We start from the raw sequence: 25,487 nt of genomic DNA, 5'->3' as shown, positions 1-25,487 counted from the left end.
ATCGTTTCCAGCAAAGGGGGTCGGTTCCGACCCCTCTTTATGGTCAACAATGCTGTGTTATGATTCCAGCAAAAAAGGAAACTCGCACTCTAGGTTGGGTAATGTTTAAGATTTTATTTGCCTACACGTTTTGACCTAACAGGTCTTTGTCACAGCCATAAAGTGGAAAATGTGCTCAAACAACCTTACGTACGATGTAAAATTATATAGTTTAATCAATGTTGGCGGTAATTCATTTGCGTTAAACAAAAGTAAATTGGATGCTGTATCTGCGCAATATTGGCATATGACTTCCCACTTCTGAGAATTCATGGATAAAAAATTCTAGAATGTATTAATTGGCTTTCCTCACTTAAACAGGAATACCTACAACATTACAATATACTTGCCCAGTAGCGTTTTTGCTTTGCAATAATAATAACACGTGAGAAAACAAAATGTAATTAATACAGTGACTTTTCTATAACAGTGACGCTCAATTACATAATTGTCAGTTTTGCATAAAGAAATTAACAATGTGTCACAATATCATTGCCCCGCTCAACAAAGTCAACACTTTCAATATTATTACGAGTGGCAGAACATGCACCAACAGTCAGACGCTAAAACATTTCTTTCAGCTGAAGAGACCTATTAAACATAGATGATGTTAGCATTTTACTACCAAAAAGTGCATAAGTGCTCCCACAAACAATATATATCAGATTTTAAGAATAGCAATACAATAAACATACATGAGCTGACAGACATTCCTCTTAAGATGCTCCATTGAATCAAAATATAAGATTGCACTAAAGACGTATGGACATGATATCACGCCCTATACAAATGCAACCGAATTATAAAAAAAAGACCACATTAAAGGCAAAATTAATATAGATATAGAGAGAGAAACAGACTTAATCGCCGAGTTATCACCATATTCCATCACCCAATATGAACAAGAAGTTCCTCATCAAGGTGCTTGCTTTTGAGTATCAGACTGTACTCTGACTCCATCCTGCTCAGAATGTAAGCTTTCTCACATTACAAATATACCATCTGCTCTCTATCAACACAATCAAACACATGGATCATGATTAAGGCTCCCAGTTTTCTGTTTGTACTGTTTTTACAGATAAATGTAGACAGAAAACAATGTGTTTCCGGTCTGTGTTTATTTTTAAAAGAGGAAAAACACAGAAAATTGTCCTTTTTGTGAGTGACTCTCCAAGCTGTCTTTTGTGAATTCCAGGAGCATCTAGACAGCTTTGAAGTTAAAAACAGGTTGAGATGTCCTTAAATATGTTAACATATATTTGTAGTAAAATGGTAATACTAACCTGTGGGTGTAGTGACCTACTATATTTGGCTGCTTAATTTGCTAAAACTCAACAGGCATCAAAGTGTGTATGCATGTTTATCAGTTAAATACATGTGGAAATATACCACGTTACAACTTCGTTTATTCTCAAAACTCAAAATAAATCTGGATAAATACCAATAAGATGGTCAAAAAAGAATCTGGATTGATACAGATGGAAATGTTAAAAAAAGTACCATAAAACCGGAAGCCCTAATCATAATGTATACACACACACATGCGTGCACATAGCCCAGCCATCTTGGAATCGTTCTGTGTGCATGCATGGGTCGCAATGTCACACATAAGTCATGATGCATGAGTATGCATTGGCAACCAACTTGGGATGGTTTTTCATTAAGACAATCCCCATTCCAAGATGGCCACCCATGCATGCATGCACACACATCATGCCACATAGGTGGGAATAGTCTGTGATGCAATTTGGCATTACTTAATTCCAATGAAAACAAGCATTGACAAAGGCAATAGTTGGGTCTTTTAAAGCCAAGACATACTGTCTTGGCAAATGATTTTTTGTTTTGTACAGATGTGTGTGACCATGTTGGTGCTACAAGTGGTAAGATCTTATCGACTAATGCCTACATAACTGTTTTCTCACTGTACCGTGCAGTGTGCAATTACATAAAAATGGGAGGATCTACACCTTTACACATATATTGAGTGTGTACAAATGATAAAATGGAAGAGCGCTTCCCAAACATAAAGGAGTGTATTTTGCTATAGTGTTTCCAACAGTTGTGTTAGTCTGCAATTACATTGTGGTTTTTCATTAGGAAATAATTTGTGTTACATTTCAAGGATTACATATCTCTAGCTTGGTTAAATATTCTTTACAATTACATCTAGTTTCACCCACTACATCAATGCCTTCCATATAGAAATGCCATGTTGCACCACATGAAAAACTGCAATATTTAATCAAGCATTGGCAAGGACATTAGTTATCACCTTGGCAAGCTGCTGTGATATCATTTTTTTTTATTGCAAGCATATGAGAGAAAGACAAAAATAAACATGGTAAACACATGATTGAAACAAACATTTAAAATACAAAAATAACATTTGCCCATAGGGTTAATAGAACTATACAGGTATTTCCTAACAGGCAGGTGTTCTTGGAACAGGTATAGAAAACCAAATGTAATTTTTATTGGCACAAAGAAAATGTACTACTGGCATTGAATTACTATAATCTCAAAACATAGTATAAATACACACGGATAAATAAAATAGGATAAAGATTATGTCGTAAAAAAGCATTGTTAGAGTAATGTATTAGACCTCCACCCCTGCCACAGAAGTACACTTATTTATAGGTGAATGTGCATTTATGGACAGGAAAAAGTCTGTCATTCGTAGTGCTAAAGAGTCAATGGCAAAAGTGGGGTGACCCATTGCCCCATGCTGCATACTGTGGTGAGTGGAAGCAAACTATGAATGACACTTGAAGAGGACTGACCAAAAGATCCATTATATGGGAATATTTGTGTGTATTTTTATTTATAAATGTATTGGATTACATTGTGCTGGTGAAACAGCTCAAGTTGTTTCTGGGCCAGGTCCAAGACAGGAAGGACTGAAAATGTGATGGTTACGCAAGGCCTAGTAAACCCAAAACAAATGCGTGCAGATGGTTGCACCTAGTTTCAGCAAAGAGTCAGAGAGCAACTCATGATGCTCTCAGCCTCAAGGAAGTTGGGTTGGCAGGTACCACTTGAAGTAAGATCAAAAGATCTAGCACGAAGACTTGTGTGTTTTTGTTTTCCTTAATTCGCTGCAAACTAAGCAAAGATTAGGCAAGGATAATAAGAGTGCCACAGCTAAAAACAGGAAGCCCATGCCTGAAGAGAATTAAAGCGGCTTTTAAGTGTCTCATTGGAACAATTTAATGTCTTTAAAGAGCACGCCTTGCCACACAGGAGGTTATTGTGTGTCAACATTGTGAAGACCAATAGAGATTATCAAGGGAATGTGTGGCTCGATTGTGGCATGTTTCCACTGGGGAAAGATGGTATTAGGTAGGACAGAGAGACATGAATATGCGGTTAGAGATTATATGACATATAAAGGCCGGAATAGTAGGGAGAGGAATTCCTTTTACACCCCATACTCAAAACATAAAAAAGAAGCCTGCAAGCCTTACAGTAGAAAATGTGTGCCTGTATCGTTTGAGTAACATGTAGGATCTTTCTTTTGGCCTTACGTTGTCGCAGGAATCCAAATGTACTAACAAGTTAAAGGGCAAGAATTCTGAGAAGTTGGTAGGCTTAGCGATCAATTAGCTCCCAGCCATATAAAGTTAGGATTCTGGCTACCTCTAAATACAGACAACATCATGGCTGTGTTTAGGTTTCAAGCAGAGTTTTTGGAGTTTGGCAAGCAACACTGACCCTAAGAATCACTGTATCTGTGATACCCATATTCTGATGCGCTGAAAAAGAAATTGGGCATCGATGGATTTAATGTCCACCCTAGAGCCACCTTTGACACCTTCTCTTGATTTTCCTTCTTCTCCACTTTGCATTGCCCCGAAGAAAGGAAAACAGAAATTTAGACTTATCCTCAGTCTGTTTCAACCTAACGGTCCTTGGTAAATTTTGCTATTGAGTCAGATTTTTGTTCTGTAAATTATGCCTCCCTTGACTAGCCATATCAGGTTGACCAGAAGTATTTTAGTGGCAATAGCTCAAAACTGATCCAGAATTTTTCTCTCTGGATTATTTCTGATGTAAGCATATCCCATAAGACATAGTGCTGAATTGCAAACAGGATAGAGGGTCTATCTTTCCTTGACGTGTGGGCAAGCAACCTTAGATCTAGTGTCACAGGGTATCTGGCCACCTAGTAAAGAATCCTCACATCATTCATTATGTTTTGAGCGTAAGTGATTCCAACAGCTACTTGACAAGAATTACCCACACAAACTGTACAACTGGTGAATTGCAGCTCCTTGTGTCATCTTTGTCAGAGAACAAAATGGCCAACGGACTCTCTTGTCATCTAGTACTTGTCTAAAATATAACCAGTAAACAAACTGAGGCAGAGTTAGCTAAAATAATTGAATTATCTAGTTTATACTTGACCCCTTACACTTTGTATGAGCTGCACCTTTTGACCTAAGCAGGGTCTTGCACATAGGGTTTGGGCCCTCCTCCGGCTGCTTATAAGGAGGGCCCTGGGTTCGGGCTTTAAGTAAGTGCTACCACATAATCTTCTCCAAGCCTTGGGACCTCTAGGACATCTGACAGAGCAGAATAGCCGCCCGCCTGCTCTCAATCTCCAGCCCTGCACCTGCTACCAAAAGTCGAGTCACACGGCTGCCTTCAGATATGGCCTCACTGCCACCTGCCTGCCACGGGTAATAAACTCGTGCATAGGGTAGCTCTCTAGATATAAATGCTCTCATCGCCAAGCAGACCGAGAAAAAATCCCGTCTTACTGATAGTAAAAAGGTCTACACGCCAAACTGAGGCAATACAATAAAAAAATTCTGCTGTGATTCCTACACCTACATTACGAGAAATGTTTCCATGTACAGACACTCAGTACGAAAATATACTTAGTGTTATACGCTGGTAGTAAGTGATTAAATTCTATGAGTAAATGGAACCTGACCAGGCAGTAAAAAGGAGAAGATACGTCAGTTGCAATTGATTGTGGATCTCAATTTATTTTGCAGATTGTCGCTATTTCCCAGATCACCTGCGTGCACGAAAGCAGGCTAGAAGACAAGATATCAAAGGACAAGGTTTACGTTTACGTCACTGAGGGTTTGGGCATTTGGAAGAGAACCCCTAGGCAGAATTCATTGGTTCAGCTATGTGGTAAGTAAGCTCTGTGCAAATGGTGAACTAGGTTTATTCACTGATCTCCCACAGGGAGCTTAGGTTTCGGTACCATCTTGGGAATGGAATTGTGCATACAACTCTGGCCAACCAGCAGGCACGAGTCAGGGCTAAGGTTTATTCAGGAACATTACACTCATGGAGTTGTTCCTGATAGTTGTGTCTTTGCGGGTCCGGCCATCACATTTTCGGCTTCCACTGTGTTTTGATGTTCAGAATGAATGTCAGTATTGCACGCCTTTAGTACACAGGGCTGGACAGGCCTGTTCTGCGCTCATTGCAGCGTTAACACCACGCAAGACTCGTGAAACCCATGACGGGTCACTTGGGGGTTACTATGGTTCTTTGAAGCCTGAAACTGCAAGAATATGTTCACCCTGAATGCTTTGAGAGCCTACATAACATACAACATACATGCAAGGCAGGGACAACTCAGTGGCGAATGCAGAGTTGTCAGCAATTGAATATCTTTGCGAGTTAGCAGATCCCATGGGCCACTGCACAACCTTTACAATTAAGGAAGCTACGCGTAGCTGAGAACCACTTGATGCTTTGCTCGATGTCCATTGACAACTGGATATAAACAAAGTGTTCATAATCATGTCGAAACTATCTGTGATTGGGGTTTCACATAAAGAAGGAAAATTATTTAGAGCATCCGTTTGTCTGACTTTGATAGCTCATTTAGGATTTGGGAACTGAAAATGAGGTCAAAGGTAAATTGAGTGGCGGAGACATCCATGTAGTAGAAAATTGGTTAGTGATTACAGTGCATACATCAGATATGAATCAAAAAGGCAGAGGAAAATTGTTGTCCATGCAGAAAGCTCTTGGCCAAATCCATTGTGTACAGCGGCTCTCCCAATACACAGAGATGCTGTACATGTGTAATGATTTCAATCACTTAGGGTCTGAACTTTGCCCCTTAAAGTAGAAGTTGCAGGAATAAAATTAGAATATTTTACTGGAACCACAGGAGTCCGGAATGTAGTAAGGCCAATTGACGAAAATAATGAGATACCAGTAGAGTTAAGATACGGTTTGCGCCAGTTAGATTTGAATCGATTCCATTACCTGTGATCTCACAGGTACCTTGCAATTATCCTTGATCATGAGCACAAAAAAGGAGAAGTGAATCCAATTTGATGATTAGTTACCAGAAAGCATAGAACTGACATGGCTGGAAGAGCAGAGACGACTGCGGTCAAGGAGACTCCAGGTCGACTGTATTGGCGCCACAGGCCTTTGCTTGGTCAGTGGCTTCAAACAGTATTAAAGGCTTTGCATCGTCTGAGGCGGATCACACACTCTAAAAATCCGGAGCCAGCGCTGAGGCCCTGAAGCACAACACAGGGATTACAAGTCCACGAGACAGCTAAGCGCAAAACCTGAAAAATCGACGCGTGGAAGAGGGTGGTGGAGGAACATTTCGTACAGCATGCTGAGAAGAGAAATGATGTCACTCACTTCTGCAGTACATTTGTTGCGACGACCCTGGGTCATGATTGCTGTTCACAATGGCTCCTCTGTTAAGGGTGGTGGTGGTGCAGTGAAGGATCATAGAAGACATCGTCCTTATGGTTGGATCGTCCTGTTTTGGTGGGATAGTACGGATTTGATGGGGTTTTCTTGTTCAGAAAACACTACCATTTGTGATTTGTAAAGATGGGTAACTTCTATGGTTTAATCCCCAACCACTGGCCGGGGAGGTGTAATTCATCTCTTGCAGGAGGATAGGGCCATCCCTTCAATTCGGTGTTAACTAACCTGGTTATCCAAGGAGGGGGGGGGACAGTCAGGACCAAGGCATGGACAGTAAAGGCTTGTTCAGACCATCCCCAGCAAATGTGTGCTTGATGGCTGTGTAGGCACTTGAAGTGCGAAGATTTGATGCAGGTGTTCTCTTCAAAGTTTGCTGGACACTTTAACAGAGACGTTGTCTGATTTCTGTCTTAACAGCCAGAAGATGAAGCTTCAACTAATGTAACAGTGAGTGCAAGTTACAAATATAGCCCAAAATCCTATCCATAAAAATGAGAGGGCTGTTTTTCTCGGCCAGAGAGGGGGACCACAGGTTGAGACTGTCCTCCTCCTGTAAACAGCTCGCTGTCATCTTCATAAATGAACCGTGAGTATATGACTGAATGCCCTGCACTAAAATTTGCAATTTCAAAGTTTCTGTCTGCGAACCCTACTCGTCACATGTAAAGCCACAAGTAATGACACAACAGTTGGGTTTTGGGTGTGTTGACCACTGCCTACTCCCAGATGTATTCCCAAAATCCAAACAATGTTTTTTTTTAAGCTAACACAGGCCGCTTTTAAAAAGCTTTCTATTTGGGTATGCAAACACAGAATTGTGGTGTGATTGTGAGGAAAGTGGTTTATCATATGGTGTGGTTGTGCGACCTCACAGTGTAATAAAGGTACAAACCTATATTGGGTCCAGTAAGGTTTGTTTGAAAAACCTTAGCTCAACTCTGAGCAGTTGTGGCTCTGAACGGTAATACTTTAACAAAGGAACAAGTTTAAAGCATGAAGAAGTACCAAAACACAATACAAAATCCAACACCAATTTATAAAAATAAGTTGTATTTTAACCTTCAGAAACATACTTCAATGACAAAAGTCTACCAGAGGTTTCTGGAGTTATGAAGCGCAATAAATCATTGAAATGGACTGCAATACTCGTAAACTATCAAAACATCTATAAAGTTGTTAACAACTTCAGTGGCACTCTTGAGGTGACAATCTCCAACAGGGAGCTAGCCACGGGGACCAACAAGGTCCACCAGAACAGTTACTTCACAAGGAAAACAGTCTCCAGTCCAGTGCCCAGGTACTTTGGGGGAACCCTCATAGGAATCAATGGAGTGGTCCTGGTGCAAGTGATGCAGGATGCTGAAGATGCTCAAGGATGCTGAGCCGGTAATGGGGGTCTTCCTGGGGCCATCCCTCGGGTCCATAAACATGGTGGAAAGACTTTGGCCTCAGAGATCGAAGTCTCTCGAAGTCTGGGTGAAGTCACGGTATACTAGCCTTCGGCACAGCCAAACCAGCGGTTCTCTTTACCTTGCAGTTATTTGCTGGGCGACCAATCTGCACTCTGATGACTCTCCCGGGTTCTGCAGTCTCGGGTGCAACTTTTGAAAACAGGACTTGTTCTCCCAGGCTGCACTTTGGCGGTCAGTGGTGATTTGGTTTTACCTGGCTGCCAACCCACCAAGTCAGGCTTCTTCAGCTTTAGAGGCCCAGGACCTGTAAAAGGAAGTAAGCCAACTGATTCTTGGAGTCACTTCTTCTGTACGGGGTAACTTTTTCTTGAGCAGGGAACAACAGGCACAGTCCTCTTTTTTGTTAGTCCAAGGAGCAGGAGCTCCAGTCCAGTTTTTAGTGCAGAATCTATTTGCAGGGTCCAGGGAACAGCAAGGCAGTCCTTCTGCAATTCTCTCTACAGTTCAGACGTGATCTGAGTTCTGGGCATCAGAGGTGCCACTTTATTGCCCAGTTCTCACCCTCGGTTGATGCAGTGACTACTAGCCAATGGGCTACCAGGTCCCCTCCCTGGTGACGATTTCCTGTAAAGTGTAACATCTAGCTAGCTCAGAATGCACTGCCCATCCACTGCCTACATGGCAGAATCCTTCATCATGGTGTGTATTTCTTTAGCTCATCCCAGAGGTGTGGCTACCTGGGTTCTACACACCAACGGAAAAAAACCTTTTGCCCATGGCTTCCCCCTTCTCCATCCACGATGTCAGCCTGTCTGCAAAAACAAAAGAGCAGACCCTCTCGTATGTGCCCATCATTTGCACTTCAAAGACGGCTTCCCCTTTGAAGCTTAACTTTCGGGCTCAGACCATGTTTGGTCTTCCTGTCAATGAGGTCACACCTCTTCCCACAGCAGTCCTTTTGTGTTCCTTCCCGAGAGTCATTCATACCTCTCCCCAGGAGGGCAGAAGAATATCTCGAGGTCAGCAACCATAAATGGTCACAGGAAAACTTGGACAGCAAAGGGCCAACTTTCTAAAGTTGCCATTTGTGCAAAAGTTACATTAAATTCGACTTGATTAGCAGGTTTGGCTAAATGCAACTATTGTTTTGAATCCTTGAAATATTTAGTAGTCCATTCAGACGTTAGCATTGCTGAGTTGTCAGAGTGTAACTCTGTACTCGCCAATTGGGCTACTAGTCTTTCCACAGTAAAAACGACAATTGGTTTTTTTTGCTGTCAGGATATATAAAAACGCATGTCCTACTTTTCCTGCCTTAGGGCTCATTTGGCCTACTTTATGAGTGACTTATGTATGTTGAAAAGGAAGTTTTAGGCTTTGCTATTGCTTTAAATGGCAAAGTCGAGTCAGCAGTTTAGAAACTGCTCTGCCAGCCTGCAATGGCAGTCTGGCTGTCACGTTTTACCATGTCACACTTGTGGTGGCACAACCAGTGCTGCAGTCCATGAAGGACACTTAACTTAAAGGCTTTAGGAACTCTTGGTACCATATAACAGGGTCTTATAAGTAAGTTAACTTATGCCAATTGGCGTGTGAGCCAATTACACATATACCTTTTAAAGTTTCAGAGCACTGACATTGAGGCCTGTGTGGCAGGACTCGGTGCACTTACATAGTCAAAAAACCAGCAGCATCAGTCTAAAGTCAACAAAAAGTGTGGCAAAAAGTGAGGGTATGCCCTGCAAAATGCCATTTCTTTACAGTGCTGTTGCTTGCAGGCCAGCAACCCTGTTTTTGTAGTGAATCAGAAGAGGTGCAAAAACAGACATGCCGAATTAATATTCACTATGACCCCTGGGACTAGATTTTCGCAATGCGATATATTCACACATATATCACATTGCAAAATCAGAGGCAGGTCACTAAAAGTTGTTGCGCAATTAGCAAACACTTTTTAACCAGTCTCAAAGTTCACCGGGTCCTTAAATCTTCTAACTTTAAAAAAGGTGCTCTCACTATTAGGCAAATTGCCCCTACACTTTCCACTTCTGTTCCACTTTTGAAGTGCTCTATTATTGATTTTTCCAAAAATGTAATATAATTTCATACAAATGGATAAAAGATTTAGAAGGGTTGATAAGTATTTAGTGTGTTAGTTAATGCAGAATGGAGTCGCAAACACATATTGTACTTTGTTTTAATGTTTGAAGACAGAGATTGACATCAATGTGGATTTCTCAGGGTCAATTAAGTGACTTTGGCCGGGGATAACAGTTTACGCGTAGGGCTTTAGCACTCTTGTTGGCTTTTCTACTTGCTTTCTTACTCCTGTGCCCATATGTCACAAAGGATCCCTTTCAGGGGAGTAATGAACCCACCCCCCGCCCCCAATTTACCAGTTACAGCGGGGGTAGGGTTTTCTATCAGCCTCTTCTGTCTGCAAGTCGGCAGGCAAAAGCTCCTAATTTACCAAATAAAGATAGGAAAGAGAAAGAAGGATGGAAAGGTAAAAGGAAAGATAAGTGAAAAGCTACATGGGTGGGTGAAAGGGATGGGTGAGTGAAGGGATCGGTGGGTGAAAGGGTGGACGAGTGTAGGAAAGGATGGGAGAAAGGATGCATGCATGGGCAATAGCATGGGTAAAGGGTGGATGAGTGAAAGGTTGTGTGGGTGACTGAAAAGATAGGTGAAATAGTGGATGGCTAAAAGGATGTCTGGGTGGGTGAAACGGTGGATGGATTAAAAGATGCATGGATTGGTGAAAGGATGAAAAAAGTGTGAGTGGAAAAAAGGAAGGGTGAGAGAATGCACGTGTGAGTGAAAAGATAGGTAAAAGGGTCAATGTGTGAGGGTGGATGGGTGAAAGGATTCATGAGTGAGTGAAAGGATGGGTTAAAGGTGATTGGGTGAAAGGATACAGTGGTATCTTCATTTCTATGCCATGCATTCCCCCCTTAGTGTTATGTTCCCTACTGCTCAGCCAGTGTGACTGTGAGGTAATAGAATGCTTATGTGTGCATGGTTTGACAGAAAGTCAGTTGGAATGCGTGGGCTGAGCAGAAAGGATGCTGTACCCGGTGGGGCCTTCCTGCTTCCTTACTACCATCTTCTACCTGTAACCTGAGTCTACTAACTTGAGAATAAACCTTATCCTGTTTCACCTATGCTACTGGCTACCCTGCATCCTCATTTACCACAGATACATGGGTGAAAGGATGTGTCGGTAGGTGAAAGGATGGATGAGAAGATGCGGGATGAAAGGATGGTGAAAGAATATATGGGTGGATGAAAGAATGGGTGAAAGAATGCATGGGTGAGTCAAAGGATGGGTGAAAGGATGCCTGGGTGAGTGAAAGGATGACTGAGAGGGTAGATGTGTGATAGGATGGGTGAAAAGGTAGATGGGTGAAAGGATGCCAGGGTGGGTGAAAAGATGTGTGGATGGGTGAAAGGATGGGTGCAAGGGGTGATGGGTTAAGGGATGGGTGTAAGGATGGATGGGTGAAAGGATGCATGGGTGGGTGAATGGATGAAAGGATGCATAGGTGGGTGAATAGATGAAAGGATGCCTGGGTGGGTGAAAAGATGTGTGGATGGGTGCAAGGGGTGATGGGTTAAGGGATGGGTGAAAGGATGGATGGGTGAAAGGATGCATGGGGGTGAATGGATGAAAGGATGCATAGGTGGGTGTATGGATGAAAGGATGTCTGGGTAAAAGGATGGGTGAAAGGCTGATAGTTGAAAGAATGCATGAGTGGGTGAAAGGATACGTGGGTGAATGGCTGAAAGGATGCATGGGTGAATGAATGTGTGAAAGGGTGGATGGTGAAAGGATGCATGGGTGAGTGAAAGGATGGGTGAAAGAATGCCTGGGTGAGTGAAGGGATGGCTGAGAGGAAAGATGTGTGATAGGATGGTTAAACAGGTAGATGGGTGAAAGGATGCCAGGGTGGGTGAAAGGATAGGCACAAAGGGTGATGGGTTAAGGGGTGAAAGGATGGATGGGTGAAAGGATTGGTGAAAGGATGCAAGGGTGGATGAAATGATGCATGGGTGAGTGAATAGATGAAAGGATGCATAGGTGGGTGAATGGATGAAAGGATGCCTGGGTGAAAGGATGGATGAAATAGTTGATGGGTGAAAGGATGCATGGTTGGGTGAAAGGATACATGGGTGAATGGGTGAAAGGATGTGTGGGTAAATGAATGGGTGAAAGGATGGGTGAAATGGTGGATGGTGAAAGGATGGGTGATAGGGTGGATGGATGGAATGGTGAAAGACTTAATGATGGATAAAAGAATGAACAGATGATAGCATGTAATACTGTGAAATGGTGGATACATGGATAGATGTTTGGATTGAAGGGACACAGGAGCTTTATAGGGAGGGTTGCAGTCACTTGCTTCAATTTCTTGATTCCATCAGTGCTTTGATTCACAGTAGGGGTATTTTAATTTTCTGGCTACTCCCTTGATCCCATTCATTAAAAAGCTCAAGGTCAGCTGCCCAATTCGTAAATGTCCATGCAGACAAAATGTATCACTTGATTCTAAACTTTAATTCATTCTCCTTTTAAGTGTGCCTTAGGGTTTAATGCAGCTCTAGGATTTATGTCGAAAATCTGATTTGCAGACCCTGAATGCATTAGAAGAAACTCTAATGTATCAAGTGTAATTTGTGAATCTAGGACAGAGTAAAAGGGGTTAACCATAATTAGTGAAATAAGTTCATGAGCAACTACATATTAACACCTATGGAACTGTAGTTACCCAGGTGGCTGCTCATGGTTTCGATTATGGTTGTGCGAAATTGGTGTAATTTGCTTTTGCGTAATTACGCAGAATTATGGCAAAATTACTTGCCACTATTTGAAATGCAAATCCATAATTTTGCGCTATATTTCAGGGTGAAATGCATCACATTTCTGGACCGCATTTATAACAAGAGCAACACGAATAACAGCTGCACGTGCTCTGCTGTTCCTCTGCACCATTAGTGAGAAATTTTTACAGCAAACAGTGCATAAATGTGCGAAGCATTGTGATGGCGTAGCAAGTGTAATGCGAATTACGCCAGCAATATTTAAATTTCTCCCATGCCTAGTTTCTATCAACTATTATAAAATGTAAATGCATCTCTTATTTGCTGTATAGCAATTTAAACATGCTTCACAAAAGACCAGCAGAGGCCTAGCTATGCAGTTATGTGTCTTGTTTGGGCAAACACAGGCCCCTGAAAGGGGCGATGGTCTGTTCTAAGTTAGAGGGGTTGCAGGCCCCCTCCTATGACTGCTAGTACGCGTGGCTAAACCCTACCCCTACAAGCAGTACTCTCTTACTATGGGAGTGGGAGAGAGCCACTTGGCCTAAAGCAGTGCTTAATTTGAGCCAGTGGTCTCCAGTGTTCAGCACCGGCACATGATTGATTTCCGGTGCTTGCCACCGGTACTTAATTGTCATCACCACACTTATGACACTCTGCCACATGGTTGCGCTGCTCCTCTAATTTAGAGATGAGCAGAACAACAGTTGTTTATGAATACAATATACATTATAAATATATACAATATAAATACTAATACCAGCCTCCCTAGCCGTTTTTTTAGCTTTGGTGACCTGGAATAATCTGAACTGTTGCATTTGCAAGCGAGAGAGATGGTTAGTAGTTGTTTTGGTACCGTCACTGGCAGCGATGACGGGTCAACGGGTGGTGCAAGCTGCAATGGCCTCCTGGTCAGGGCCCTGGCACTTATTACTTTACAAATTAAGCACTGGCCCAAAGTTGCCCCGTATAAACTGCTACCAGTATTTGCGAGGAGTATATCGGTGCCCCCGCCCCCTCCAACCCTCACCCTGGGGATGAGTCGCTCAGACATGGACATGCCCAGGTGGCCACTCTTCCCATACCCAGGTGTTCCAGACGGTGGTAAAACCGAGCCAATCCCCAAAGAGATTTCTAATCCTCTTATGCAAAGAGGCTCGCGATGCTGGGTGAATTGTCAGCAAGCGCCGAGCAAACAAAAGAGTCTTTTGTGTTCAGCAAGCACAAACATTTCCTGTAATTCTCCCTCGACGGGATAACTCCGCCGCTGCCCGTCCTGCTGTAGCAACAATGTGGACAAAGCAGGGCAGAGTGAGGGGGGCTGTCTGTGAAAGGGCACAGTGCAGAAGGGCCCTGCAGTCGGAGGAGGCCTTGGCACACAAGCAAAGATGATTTTCACACGGGTGGGTAAACCCACATGACAATCAGGTTCCTAGGAGATGTGGGGCCCGATTCACAAGTTCATGGAAATACATTGTAAGAAACCAGGGCCCCACTCACAATTAAAAATGGTATTTACATTTCAGTTTACTCCTAAGTTTGGAGTAAATTTACAATTTGGGAGAATTTGGCAATGGTTTGCAGGGGTATCACTTGGAAGCTATGATAATTATACATTCTAAGGAGTACTCTAAGAAAACTTTTGCGGATTTCGATTTGCAAGAATATAAAAACTCATTCTGGATGCATAAATATACATTTAAGAATAGAAAAAAATTTCTTTCACTTGTGCAAATGCTCTTCCTAAATTTTTCTGCCTTTCCAATGGGAAGATATTTCCCATATTCGAGAAACTCCTGAACCCCTACTCCTAAACTCCAATAAGTTTGTTAGTGTTCCTTTCTCCTCACCATGAGTGCAAATGTGCTGTTGTAAGTTAGCGAATACCCCAAAACAAGCACATTTGTGGGTGTTCCCGAACTTCCCAATACATTCCCTCCATGGAGAGCCCTCTCTGTAAGATTTACTTACTTGTATGAAAAAGTAAGTGCAGCGTTACTGCTTCCCTATCCCTCAAGAAGGAAATTTGAATCAGGGGCTTCTAAATAAAGGCGCATGATTGCAAGATCATGGGGTAGTGACGCCTCCTGTAAATAAAATGACAATCTGTCAGTCTGGTCTGGACTATCAGTTCTAAACCTTTTGACTTCTGTGGACCCCCACTGAATCATTATTGGAATCCGGGAACACCAACTGAGACATCAATAGAAGCTGGGGACCAACGTCCTATGCAATTTCTATGATTTGACCTTCATAACAATCTACAGAAACAAGTATACACCAAACAAATGCTCAAATTTTGAAATATTTTCCTTAATTCACACTCAAATATAGAAAAGGTTTTCACATTTTCATTTTGCTTCTTTATTTGTATATAATTTATTAATTTTAATGTACTAATTTCAATATTATTCAATTGTGTAATACAGTCAGGTGCCCCCTGAGTAGACCTCGCGGGGTGTCTCGGACCACAGGTTAAGAACCACTGATCTGGACTATTTAGATTTGTGGCAATTCATCAGCGTTGGTCAAAAAATCAGTAACATTTTCAGAGAAAGAGCTGTTGCTGCGCATCAACCTTGAAAGGGTTACAATGCAATTTCCAAACAATATGAAATCCATCATTTCACAGTTAGAAAGAATATATACAAATGTGTAAAGTTCAAGTTGGTTGCCAATTTACTCAGAAGTGGGTGTACCAGTAAATGTACCACTGCACAAGATGGTGGGATGCTTCTAGGGATAGGAAAGAGCCCAAAAGCTAAACCCAGGGATCTAAGGGTCTCTCTAAGTATGGTGAACATTAGAGTTCAGGCCCTACCAACACAAGATACATCATTGAAAGGCATGCTTTACCGACACAAGCTACCTCATTGGTAGCCTTTAGACAATATTCCAGTTAAGCTTGAAAGCGACTACGGATAGCAAGTAGCATTCCAAAATAAGAGCTACCTTAGTGGGGCTACTTGAGTGCATCCGCAGAAAACCTGTGGACACTCAGCTCTTGTCCTCCCACACTCGTTGGTCATAAACTCAAACTCAAGTACTCTCATAATAGCTCAAAATTTCCACATACACCCTCCTTTCACTTAGGATCAGACATCATTCCATGACTACATCATGTCGTGCTTCAACATTGGCTGGCACAAGACTAGTCTCTCTACAGACCAAAGAGTGTCCGTTTGTTGAACGTTTTGATCACCTGATTGTGCTACCACTTAAGGGTTAATCTAGGGTTGATCCAATTTACTTGTAATAATTGCGTGAAAGTGCACATGCACACAACTCTCCATAAGAAAGTAAAAGAATTCCTAGTTACATGCACTTCACATAATTTCCATCAAATGCTGTCCCTACAAACCACACAGATTTAGTAAACCTAGAATAATACTGTGCGCAGATTGTTAATCTCACCTCTGGTGTCTAGGAACCCATCCTATTGTGGGCCAGGTACTTCTCTTTCTACAACTGACTCTCAGGGAAGTAAAAGCGAGCAGTTAGAGGATTTTAATAGAGGTAGTGTGAGGGTGGGGGTAGGAACTCAGAACTCAACAATCAATTAAGAAACAAAATTATGTATTGTCTAGCCAAGTGCTAGTAATCAAACTCACACAACGGAGTCTTACTACCATACATGTGCCACACACACACACACACACACAATATCAGTGCCAGGTTCTGGGTTACACATTACAGCGGAACTTAACATGGGAGCAGTCAGTAGACCACATTTACACCGACACAGAACAAAGGGCCCGCCATGCTATTAGTTCACAAAAGCATTACACTGAAATCACCACTGAATGTGATACACCCAGGGCATTGCACAGTAGTCCACTCCCTACTATGAGGGCACACTTGTGGCATCCTTCCAGGTCAAAGGACAGGTCCTAGACCTCACATTGTCATGAAGAGGCCTAGGCCTCTGTACACATGCTAGATTTGTGTGACGACAGAGTCGAAATATAAATCGGGACACTGTTTCCACTTGTAGTCTGGCACTCAGGGCAGGGTATACATGCGTTTAACATGCAGGGAGCATTCCCATTACAACATTAACACTATTGTGTGTTTTAAGATTTATTTTTTCTCCTCTTGTGTACTGATAGCTATCATGTGGGGTCAATAAACATAAATAAATTGATGATCATGCTGAGGTCATGCAGCTTATACCTTCTAGCTTCAAAATATCCGATTTAGCGGTTTTGGTAATTATTTTAAGTATTTATTTGGGAAATTGACACAAAAGAACAATTTGATTTATCAGCCAGACATGCATGAAATCCACTCAGTGGTTCTTCACAGGAAGCTTGATTTCCAAACACTTTTGATTGATTTGGTGTGGACTACTGTTTACTTATACCTCAATTGCCAGGAAAAAGTCATACACACTCTTAAAAAATGGCTTTATGAATGAGGCTCTTCGGTTTGTTCATATCTCATTTTCAGGGTTACTCTGAAAGTTGTAGTTTTTTTGAGAAGGCAGGTATCACATCACATGTAAATCTAAGATTTGGAAGGTCTCATGTTCTGAAGTTTTTTCATGAAACATAGGCTTCCTATACAGTACATACTGTGACCTGAGTTTCCTATAGATGTCTGGGAGTATTCAGGTTGTGGGTGGTTGGTCATGACAGCACAATTGAGAGTTCTGGAGTGGCGGCTGAAGGCAGAACAAGTTTCTCACAGTTCCCGTCAGTGGGTTGCAGCGTTTAATTTGTAAAAGAAAGAGTGCTGGTGCCCAGAAGCCGCCAGTAGGAGTAATTAAATCTGCACGCCAAGTACCAAGGCTGAGTAGTTTAAAATCCACCTCATGCCTCTTTAATCTACTACCAGCCACTCCCTGCTGTTTATCTTACTCTTGCAGGGTCCTGCTTTGTCCCTGTGTACCGGTTATTTTGTCTTTCTTTTCCTCTGTCTTTCCGAGCCGTGTGTTTCCCTCTCTTGCGCAAGGAAAATATCCGATGTAGAAAAATAAGTGCCGGTCCCCACAAATAAGTGCTGTTGCCCCTCCCCCCCACCGCCACCAGTAACCACCGACTCAAATTAAGCACAGGTGGGTGTAAATATGTTCAACCTACATGTTCATTAATCGTTGGTCTCTGCAGAGCGCACACAGTAATGGTGACATGTGCGTCAATTGTAATTACAAATGTAGGTGACAGTGTGTGAAAGAGGTGTACATAGCGGTTGAACTATTGACAGTCCCATAGAACGTGCTGTTTTTGTGAGAGAGAGGGCATGGTGAAGGGGGCGTGACAAATGGGATTGCAAGCAGGAGAGAGTGAAAAGAGCAGCAAAGAGAAAGGAGATGATCTACCGGCGTGATTGAGCCCCATCAAAGACTACTACCTCTCCCACAGACCCTAGTAAGGTTTAATTTGCAGGCTTTTCGTGACACAGCAGTGGCGTAAACAATGTGCCATGTTGCACCATAATTACAAAGTGACGCATCTAGGCAGATGCGTCACCTTGTAAAGCCCTGTGCCATATTATACCTGCATCAGAAAGCCTCGTAGAAGTGTTGCAGTAAAATCTATCAGATTTCACTGCGATACCTCTGGGACCTCAATGCGAGAAAACCTTACGCCTGCCTCAGGGCAGGCATACGGGTGGCGCAGTGCCAATGGCACAGGCCTACACCATGCATTGCTGGAGTTGTGTCATGCTTGTGACACAACTCCAGCAATGCGTGACTTTTGCACCGACAGATACGTCAGGATTCCTGTGGACCGGGCTAAATCCATCATCCTTTTGCTCATCATGCCACCCCAGTTCGGACCCAGCCATATGCAAATCAGTCTTGACCCTGTGCCTCATGGGAACAGGCCAGCCCGAACTGCCAAGCCAGATCCTCCCTGGACCGGAAACAAGCATCCTAGGACCAGTTTCGGGGCTTCACCCTCATCAGCCAGCATAGCTTGAATCCAGTGGCACAATGAACCCGGGACCCACGTCTGGGCATACCCAACGCATTTAGGGCAAGAAAGCAAAAGACACACAATTGATGGACGGAATGGAAAACAAATCAAAACACTCACCCCAGTCAAGAGATCCGGGCTAAATCCATCATTCTTTAGCTCACCATGCCACCCCAGTTAGGAGGCTTGGCAGTTTGGGCTGGACTGTTCCCATGAGGCCCAGGGTCAAGACTGAATTGCATATAGCTGTATCTGAACTGGGGTGATGAAGTGAGCTAAAGAATGATGATGGATTCAACCCAGATCCGTGACTGGGGCTGAATGTCTGAAAAGTTTCAGTGCTCCGTCTATCATCTCCTTGTGTGTACTTTAAGTAAGGCACACCCATAGTGTCGCAAGGAGGGCGGAGTGAAAACTGTTGCATCACTGTTTTGTCGCAGTGGTGCGGTCCTTAGTTTACACGTTTTAAGCCACACCCTAAATTACATAGCCCACAACTCTTGAAAAGGATACCTATTTAGGCTGATTTGGCCACGCCCATTTAACAAACTCCCAAACCTATTGTCTTTTTCATCCCACTTAAAACGCCTCCAAGAACTGTTAAAAGTAATGCGGCTGCTGACTTTCGAACACAGGCCAGACAAAAAACAATGTGTCTCTGCTCAGCGGTCTCAAAACAACACTTTTTCCACCGTTTGCGGTGGCTTTTCGACATACATTAGAAACCTTCCGTTCACAGTACAACCCTGGAGCTGTACCGGCTCGGCCACGTCACGAGGGACATCCAAGAAAGATAATGGCCGGCAATAAACGGAGAGCATCTGTCAGCCCGCACCCCTCTCAACAACAGCTTCTCAGGCCACCAGCCTTAAGTGGCGAAGACAGGCACCGGCTAGCTTCTGGACCACGGCCAGCAGCCATCACAGGAGCCTGAATGAAAACCAGCTACTCGAAAAGAAGTGAATACCAGACCAGGCAGAAGGCTGGCGGAGCGACTGCACCCATATGTACATGCCATTGTGTATGCCAGTCCCTTTCTCACAGAATCCCAGAAGAGCACAAGGCTCCGAGTACAGAGTGGGGGGTAATACAACTCTCTCATTCCGATGGCACGCACTGATCACCGTTCTGTGTAGCGCGACACCAAGGCTTGCTGTAGGGCTCGCGAGAAGTGAAGCAGGCATACAGAACTTCCGAGATGTCACCTAGGACTGGTAGAGCAGCATCGGTCAGGTGGCACACAAAGCATGTCCAAGTAACTCACGTGTTACTGAGGCACTTACGTGCCTGCCCTATTGTCACTGTGTGATCCTGAGCACGAGGTGCAGGTTTGGGCTTCATCTTGTAATTTAGCTATAAACTTCATGGTTCATGTCCTGTGCAGTATTGACTGCTGCATGGATGTCTTGTTTCGTTGCAAACCTATGGCTTTGTTCCATTAAAAAAAAAAAAGTAAATACGGGGGTGCAGGAGCTAAGCATTACAGAATTCCATTCCACTTTCGGGTCACGTCTGTAGCACACAGTATCTTCTATGTAAGATGATTGTAGAGTCTGTGGTCCTCCTGGGACACCTTCTTTATCCATGTGGTTTCTGCATGTAGCCTAATGGAGGTTTTGGGTGATCACACCGCAGACATTCTGGCCTGGGTGATGATGACGAGGAAACATATCAAGGTTACTTTCATGCATATGACACTTGGAACCAAAGAAGGCAACAGAGAGACATATGAAGAGACATCCGTGAAGCCACCTGTGTTCACCTCCCACCATGTTCCCCAGCAATGCCCAACTCATTTTCCAGGAATGTCCCAGGCCATTCTTTAGCTTCTGCCTGGCCCCTCCCTAGAGTCTTGTCCTCTGGGATCCATTGATCATCCCTGCGATCCTAATGTTAACTCAGGAAACATGGAAATGGTAATGGTGTGTTGAGCAGGAACATTATGGGAAGGCAAGGAACCCCTTCTAAGTCCAAGGTGATGACTTGTTTTAAGTGCCATAAGGTGGGACATCACAAGAGAGACTGCCAAGAGAAGGATCTTGACAGCGAAACCCGTGATATCAAGCATGTTACACATGGGTGAAGGTACCCGAAAAGGACCGGTTGCGCTCTACCTAGTACTTATGCACATTTGGGAGAGGGACCCAGATGCTCTGAAGCACATCCAAAGTAATAGAATGGTATTAGTGCAGGAAGTTAGTATCAATAGGAGCAAAGTGCCTTCCCTGAGGGATACTGGAGCCTTCCGCACTGCGGTTGAGAAGAAGTACCTTAATTCTGAGGAGATACTCCCTGGAGCTAATGATACAGGACTGGTAGCCAATCGAGAGGGTATTGAGTATCCGCTTGCCAGGGTGGAGATTGAGTTCAATGGCATGGTGGCTATGATTGATGTTGGGGGAAAAGCAAGGAGCTGGATGTCTCTTGGGAAATGATTTGATTGCGCCTGGCCTGGTGCCAGGACCAGAAGCCTTTATGGTTGGAAAACGTCAGCTGTGTTGACCAGAGTACAGGCTGCACATCAGTCTCAGAGTGAGGCTCGGATCATCTCTGATTTACAAGGTAGTTTGCAGGAAAGGGAAGACTCCGGGAAGGCAGTGGCCATGGAGGCCATCGCTTCTGCTCCAGTGGCAGAGGACGATGAGGCTCCCAAAGCGGTCCATTTGCTGGAGCCTGGGTTGATTCTGAGCTGCAGGGTTTGTTAGCTGCAGGAGGACCTACTCGGGAAGATTTCAGGCACAGGAGGCCCTACGCTGTTATATACAACTATATAGTAGACCATCATCCAAGACAACATAGTGTTTCTCAACCACTCCTTTGCTGACCCGATCCTGGGCTTCCTTCCAATGTCTCATTAGAAGGAAGCCTAGGATCAGGCCAGCAAAGGAGTGGTCGAGAAACACTATGTTGTCTGGGAGGATGGTTTACTATATAGTGAAGTAAATCTTGACAAAGGTACTAGCAAGAGGCTGGTGGTTCCATTAATGCACATGAACATTCTATTGTCACTGGGCCATGAAGTGCCCTTAGCTGGACACTTTGGGATAAGGAAAAGAAACGGGCTAGGTTGGCATAGGGGGTTCTACTGTACAGGGTTATGCAAAGACACAGAGAGGTTCTGTAGAACCTGTACAGCTTGCCAGATGAATGATAAGACAGGAGGGAAGACAAAGGCATTGTTAGTGCCTCTACCAGTTGTAGATATTCAATTTGAGCAGGTGGGAATTGACAAATTTGGTCCATTTGACCCCCCCGCCCCCAACAGTCATGCAACAAGTACATCTTGGTTGTGGTGGACCATGCCACCAGGTACCATGAAGTTGAACCTCTGAGGAGCCTGACTGCAAAGGTGGCAGTGAGAGCTCTCCTGGTGTTTTTTTTAGGGTCAGATTTCCAAGGACAGTAATTTGCGACCAGGGAACCAACTTCATTTCTCCCTATATGAGAGAGATGTCGGAGTAGGCTGATGTGACATACCACTCCTCCATGGCATACCACCCACAAACCAATGGTTTGGTGCAGCGGTTTAACAAGATACTAAAGTGTATGATGGGAACTCTGCCAGAGAACCCCAGGAGGAAGTGGGATCTTTCCCTGCCATGGCTTTTGTTTGCCTACCAAGAGATTCCGCTGAAGGAAGTAGGGTTCAGTCCCTTTGAACTTCTGTATGAACACCCGGTGCAGGGTCCACTCCATAAGATAAGGTTGGGAGGAAACCTCAGAGTCTCCACAGAAGGATGTGGTGGACTATGTGATTGGTCTCAGGAAGCTGATGGCGCAATACATAGATCATCCAAAGGAAAACCCTTCAGGCTGGCCAAGCGCTGATGAAGGAATGGTATGACCAGAAAGCTATGCTGATCGGTATCAAGAAGGTCAGGAGGAGTTGGTGCTAAAGCCTATTTGTTCTAGGGCTTTGGAGGACAAATGGTGTGGGCCACACAAGATTGTGTAGAAAGTGTCAGAGGTAAATTACTTGGTGGACACAGGTGCCACAAGGGAACCCAAGAGGGTGTTCCACATGAACAGGCTGAAGCCTTACCTCCAAAGAGAAAACACAGTGAATGTCATGGTTATGGCAGAGGAAGTTGAGGAAGACAGTGATCCTCTCTCTGACTTACAGCATAGTGACATGAAGGATGGAGCTGGGGAAGGAGTTCAGTTAGTCCCTGAGTTAACGCTTGAGCAGCAGAGAGTTTAGAGTGGTGCTGGGATGGTTTGCCAACCTCTTCTTACTGACTCCAGGGTTGTCACTTGTCTTTGTGCATGACATAGACACAGGTGACAGTTTACCAGTGAAGGGTAGAATGTACAGAATATCTGACAGAGAGTTCAAGGATGCATTAAGGCAGAAGTTTGTCAAATGTTGGCCCTGGGTGTCATTGAGAGATCTTGTAATCCTTGATGTAGGCCAGTGGTTCTAGTACCAAGGCAAGATTCTACTGACTTGCAGTTCTGTGTGCTCCACTGAGCCCTCAATGAGGTAACCAAGACCGATGCCCACCCAAATCCCAGAGTGGATGAGCTTGTGGATCAGTTGGATGCTGTTAAGTTCTTGAGCACCTTGGATCTGACCAGTTGTTCTTGGCACAGTAGTGTGCAAAATGTGCCTGTGCACACAGGTATTAAAGTTCCATGTCTGGGGTGCCAAACCAACCCTGTGTGTATGGGAGTGTAAGTGTGTGCCTACTGAGTCGGGGCTGTTGTCCGCCCATGCTAGGGCCGTCAAATGCATCCTAACTGAATGAAACAATTGGCACATCAGCCCTATTGGTATGCAGCACAGGGGATGTCCACAGCTCACCTATAGGCAGGGATCACACCTCATATGCGTCTCAGGTTATCAGTAGGCTCAAATTGCAGGCCTAAGCTGCCTCAGAAACCAGCAACAATGCCCAGCTATGTGAGGCACACCCCGATACGGGCCACAGCCCCTCCTGGAGTCAGGATGAAACGGAGGGCAGCCATGCCGACGCAGCGCCCGGTGCTGCAATCATTCACAGTCCACGGGTGGGGCAGCACCGTCTGACAGCAGGCAGCGACCGGCTGGGCATCTGCAGCACCGGAGTCAAAGGCGCCCAGGCCGAGCACCCACACAGGAAGCGTTGGCAGAGCTCCCCTGCATGCCTGCCCGCAGGCCGCCTCTGGCAGCGGCAGTCTCTCACAACAGGATGGGGGAGGGGCTCGTTAGTCAAGCTGCGCCCGCAGGGCCACCTGCCGCGGTGAGTATATGGTGTTCGGCTCCCACAGTCCAGGTAGCGGAGTTTGACTCAGGGCGGCCAGCGACTATCAAGGCACAGATCAGGCCGCCATCGCACAGCAGTACCAGCCTCACGGTCAAGCCCCCTCAGCAGCAATCATTAGCGTCCCTCACGTCACAACAGGGAAGGCAGGAGGGGGTCATCCCAGCCACACAAAGCAGCGCAAATGAAGTGCGCCTCACCGGGCTCTGCAGGACAGTGCAGTTTCTAGGTTCTCCTGCTCCTCAAGCCCCGGCGCATCAGCAAGTAGTCTAGCCTTCATGCAGCCAGACCACAGGGCCGGCAGGCAATGCCAAAACGTCGTTATGGCCACAAATACAGTGATGTTGCTTGCCGATGGTGTGAAGATTAGATGAATACAATGTCGGATTCGGGGATAAATGACGGATGATGAGTTCTGGCCGGCAGAACTGCACTAAGGTGCAGCCATCTTGCCTTGGGCTCTCTTGCACCCCCAGACATATTTGTGGATTACTGCATTCCTATGAGCTCGATGGGGACACACTGGAGGGATGGACGACACTCCCTTTACATCTCAAAAGACTGCTCTTTGATTCAGTGATAGATCACAAGTAAGGGGCGAGGACACATCTCAGGAAGGGAGATGGGGCTGATATGGGGCTAATATGAGAATCATAAAGAGTAGGACTGGGGTCATGGATGAACCCTTTGAAGATGCAGGGCCCCAACATAAAACTTCAAAGACCTTAAATTACATTTGGTGTCTGGAAAAAGACTAAAAAAAGGGGAGGTCAAGTCCCCAAATAATGTGTCATCTGCCAAGCAACAGAAGGGCTGTGTGAGAAGGGATATCTCTGCAAGACTTCTGACTTTGCCTGCTAATCCCCGTGCTGGATGAGGGGACATCATCCAAGATACCAGGGTCACCTGCCCTGGAGCCCGGAGCACCATCGCCTGCCTGCTTGCCAAGACCAATGTGCCCTGTGATGAAGAGGAGTATGTTGGAAGAAGTGAGGGTCAGTGGGGAGACCTGCACAAGGATTCCCTGAGTAAGGTGTGAGGCTGTGCACCGACTGGTCCGTTGCTCTGTGCAGTATTTCCTCTGTGACCTTTCTATGCCAGGAGAGGGCTGCGTTGTTCTGAGCCATATCGGAAGATCTGCAAGAGGGGGTCACCAGTGAGCTGAGTTTGGGCCAGGTGCATAGGACCTGTGACAGTTGAGATCAGCAATCCCGTATGCCAAGAGGAGTTACCAGTACCACTTTGGCCTAGATTGTGTGCCATCATCTCAGACCGAAGGAGAACTGCTGTGACCAGCAAGTTAAGCCCTCACGCCGTCATCTGCGCCTGATGAAATC

General features: G+C 44.6%; 1 protein-coding gene across 2 annotated transcripts in view; it reads right to left on the bottom strand.

Moving 5' to 3' along the window:
* Window positions 1-25,487, bottom strand: part of RHBDL3 (rhomboid like 3) — a 531,476-nt gene that overhangs the window by 299,578 nt on the left and 206,411 nt on the right. The gene's annotated exons all lie outside the window — the stretch shown is intronic.

Source organism: Triturus cristatus, chromosome 7, assembly GCF_964204655.1.
Source record: "Triturus cristatus chromosome 7, aTriCri1.1, whole genome shotgun sequence".
Lineage (NCBI taxonomy): Eukaryota > Metazoa > Chordata > Amphibia > Caudata > Salamandridae > Triturus > Triturus cristatus.
The sequence above is the reverse complement of the archived record's forward strand: the minus strand, read 5'-3'. Positions and strand labels throughout refer to the sequence as shown.